Raw genomic sequence first — 4,694 nt, forward strand, 5'->3', positions numbered from 1 at the left:
ACAGTGGCGGTTCTTGCATGATTGCTGCCCCGGGCAAAGCTCCTGCCTCTGCACCTGATGGTGCATGTGGAATATTGAGAAACAGGTGTTAAGAATATAAGATTTATTTATTTTATTTTATTTTATTTTACAAATTCAAGCTGTATTTCCCCCCAATAATATCTTAATTTTGCCTTTTAGTCCAAGTTTGACAAGTTTCTATATTGCTGTTCATCAGAATACCAAAAAAGATTACTTTTTGCATATTTATACAAAGAATAAAAACTTTGCAGTTTTTTTTTATAGAGTTTATGAACAGAGTGTAATTCAATTCAGATTTGATTGGTATTTTAGATTTTGAACTACTCGAATGCTTTTTAGTGCCTTAAAAAGCATTTGAGCAATGCTTTTTAAGGCATTACACAAATGCTTTTGAGTAATTATGGCATTCGAGTAATGCTTTTTAGGCCACCAAAAAAGTATTACTCAAAACTGAAAAAGCGATTTGAAAAGTTGTGTCTTGTTGTGTCTTGAAGAGACATATCACACAGGGCACCACTATCAAAGAAGCACAACTGGTTGCTATATATATAAAAAAAAAAAAAACACTGCTGAAGAATTTGAATGAAGAATTTGAATTTCAACCTGATTCCTTCAGTTTATTTTCTCAGTTTTTGGCTACATTTGCTTTTCTTTCAGAGTGAGGACTCCTGTCAGTGAACAGGTTCATTAAACCCTCAGTATGAAAGGTCGCACACCTTTAAGTCACTGAAGGAACATAAACGATTTTAAAGGGTGATTGCTGTATTTTGAATTCTGTAGAAAAATAACCTGGAAAAAAATCCAAATCGCCTCATAAAACCTGTAAAAAAAAAAACCGCAAAGTAGTGCATTTGCAACTGTGTGTAGCTACATACATATCAGAAGAAAAACTTTAAGAGGCTTGAGAATGAGACGGAGGTTCCCCTTCCAGCAGGAAAACAACCTAAAACATATACATATGAAATTGAAGAGCCTAGTTAAAGTACAGATGTATTCAGTCCAACAAAGATTGACCTGCTTTCCAAGGAAAAATGGGCAGATATTTCATTCTCTACTTTAGAGTCGATAAGAGAAATAGCCCACTCTTAGAGCATGTGTGCAACGGGCGGGAAATTCAGAGTTACAGGTTAATCCATCCCAAATGTTTCTATTTTCATGTTTCTTGCATTACACTCTTCACTCTGGAATACCCACGTGTGATGCCGAGAAGATGCGGACTCTAAACCCAAATGTTAATTGTATAAATTTGAACTTGAGTCGGTCAATGTGTTATGAGGAAGGCATGTTTCATAGAAGAATGTTAGCATAGCTGCCAATGACGGCACATAAACAATTTCCTTGTAATTCTAAGTTGTTTCTCCACCCTTAGCACATTTAGCAGTGAGTGAATGAAGTTGATTAACAACACTAAGACCCTCCTACTGGTTCTGATTGGTTGTTTTTGGCCAGAATGATGCATTACTTTAGATAGCAATAATAGTTCAGGAAGGAGATGGAGCAGATTGATTTTTTTCAATGATTATCTGTCTCATAACAAACTGTCACGACATGGTGACAGCTTTAGCAAATATGGAGAAAAAAATATTTCTGTTAGTTATGTACTGTAGCTTGAATAAAATGCTACTACATAGCATTTTTTAGAAGTCTAGATTGGTTTATGTGTATTTTGCACGTTGCCTATGACTGTTGCTCGTGGGGAGAGACATTTCAGTAATCTAAAACTAATAGAAAAAAATTAAGCAACCTACTTGCATACTGTATGCGGACTGTTGCATGTAAAATTCATGAGCAGTAAATATTGTGCTAGTATCAGTATTGAACCAAAGAAAGCAAGCCTTTAAAATTGTAACATTTTTCATGGGTCAAAAAAGACTCAAAAAATTGTAACAGCAGCTGCGCAGGGGAAGCCCAATCTAATATTTTGTCAGGGGGCCCAAAATTCCTGCGACGCCCCTGGTTCCAGCTGTCGGCAGAAGCTCAGAAGTGAAGTTAAAAGCTGAATGAAGCTTCATATCAGCAAAAGGAGTCTGAAAATAAAGAAAAAGAGCTCCGTGAAAAAGGGGAGTTTTAAAGACAGCACTCAGCCTTCAGAGAAGCAATCAACTAACTGCAGTGCATTCTGGGTAAAACTGGAGGACAAGTTTGTAGTTCCCATCTGATTGTACAATTCCAGCTCTTGGCTCAGAAGTGAGAATAAAAGCTGAGCCAAGCTTCATGTCAGAAAAACTGAGTTACAAAATAAAGAAATAAAGAAGAAAATAAAAGAACGTGATGAAAAAAGGGACTCCACAATCAAAATTCCAATTTTCAGAAGAAGAAACAAGCAATAATCCTGCATCCAATGGAAGCAAGCTGAAGAAATAAAATAAAATATGACCATCCTTCTTATCCTTTTCAAAGAGGGTAAACCAAGTAATTAAAATGTTCTGAAAATAAAATAAAATAAAATACTGACCTCTTATTTACTGGATGCCATTTTTATATTTTAGTTTATATAAACTTGCATTTTGGAACAATGCAAGAACATAAATGAACCATATATTCGTATAAAACTGTGTATGTAAAGTTCAGTCTGATTAACCATCTGCTACAACAATGAAGAGATTTGGTCAAACACAATCAGTTAATAAAAACTATTCATTAACTGATTAAGTTGTGTTTTAGTTTGTTCTTGAAAAACTAATCAGTCACGGCTGCACAGTGAACCCATTGATTCTTTACAGCAGACAGCCGCTCCCCTCTTACAGGTACTGCGTACCCCCGCTAAATCCTTTAGGGGTCCTCAGTACCCGACCGTACTCCCCTACTTTCACCCCTGACTAAAACACTTGTAAAACACGACAAAAACAATATAATAGCAGAACTAGCATGACCTAGATTAAACATCTTTCAATAATATGCAAAAAAGAAAACCATATAAACATATTTTATAAAATGGATAAATAATATTTATCGCATAGCAGAGACACCATCTCTGACCTCGTTAGTGATCCTCGTGGCTCTAAGGATTACCCATAATACATCGCTCTTTCTAAAGTGAATGCATTACAACTTTTTACCAGCAGATGGTGCAGTTTAGCAGAATTTAACCTGAACCTTTTTAATTAAGTTACATTTGTAAATTGTACACGCTCTGTCCAGCGCTCTACTGTGTTATTGATGGACAAGTAGAGGAACTGACTGCTCTGTTTCTACATTGATCACCAATTTCCAGTAAAACACTTTCTAAATTGTTGGAGGCTATCTTAAACACAGCCTCAGAGAGCTTATAACAGGACAAATTGACGGAACTCTCACATATATAATATTCAGTTGATTGGTTTGGATCAAACAGATCCAACTGACCGATGAACCAGCGCAGTTTTCTATGCAGAAGCAACCAGGAAGAATTTATGAGGCACTGTGCGTTCAGACCCAGGGCAGGCCCAAGCCTCCAGGTGGCCCTAAGCGAAATTTGGTTTTGGGGCCCTCTAGTTCTGCTAACAATGTGGACTGGCTGCAGTCAGCAGTCCGATCATTAGATCATTCACACACCTTCTATAAACTTATTGCATCTCTGATAGAGCTGTTTACATTATATATAGAATACATTTATTGGCTGGAGGCGCTCCTGCAGACGGCCGCAATCCAGAGCTCGATAGAGCATCTGGTCATGTCCTTTGGCCTCATTAACAGAAGTCAGAGGGCAAAGGTGCTGCAGGGTCAAGCTGGCACTGTTTTTTTATTATTTATTTTTTTATTTCAGGCTGATCCTAGTAGAAAATCTCAGCCTTTCACTAACAGATCTCTCTGGTCTGCTGAAGAATATTGCTATGGTGCCTATTTTGTGTTTCAATTTTGCATATGTCGATGTGGCTATAGGGGAAAGAGAGAAAGTACTGAAAAGACAGGATGAAGATAGTTGTGATAGGGATTACCTATTATTAGAATGGCCTAGCAGTTAAAGTAGGACGCTAATCTGACATGTGGTTGTCAGACGGTTACGTGGTGTTTGGGGTTTGTTGTACATGTGTATATTTAAATCCAGTTTCAGAACATCCTCATAAGAACCAGGTCAGCATTGTATAAAAACGCCAAACAACTATTAGCGAATACATAATTTCGACTATCAGCACATCAGAGCTAAACTGAGAGATTTTTAGTCATCTGATCTTTCTGTTACGGTTCAATGTATTATAAGCAAAGGAATCACTCGAAGGGGAGTTGCCGGGTGTGGAACTGGTGACGCGTTGAGGGTAGTCAGTTAAAATAACATCTTAAAAAACAGGTGTCGTGGTTTGCTTCAATTTGTTTAATTTTCTACTCCCTGCAACTGATTTATTCAAAAACAAAAAGTAGCATACGGTTTAAAACTGCATTTTCCAAAAGCAAAATAAAAGAAATAGAGTAAAAGAAAACGTTTGTTTCATAATCTGATAAACTGCATCGTCTTTGTCAATAAAATATGCAGTGTTTGGGGATACAATTATGGATTGCTTTTAATACGCATTAGGAGTATATTCCCATCTTACACACGACGTTTCAAATGAAAGTTTAGATATGTTGGTCTTTCGGAAATCGTGTTTGTAGTTCTAATACGTGAATGTTTCACGGCTGTTCACCACGCCTACGTACATACGTCACGCTGTTTGGCTCAGTCATTGGCTGTTACAAGTACCACCAGGTTGGAAAAC

Source organism: Poecilia formosa, unplaced genomic scaffold (genome assembly GCF_000485575.1).
Source record: "Poecilia formosa unplaced genomic scaffold, Poecilia_formosa-5.1.2 Scaffold222, whole genome shotgun sequence".
Classification (NCBI taxonomy): Eukaryota; Metazoa; Chordata; class Actinopteri; order Cyprinodontiformes; family Poeciliidae; genus Poecilia; species Poecilia formosa.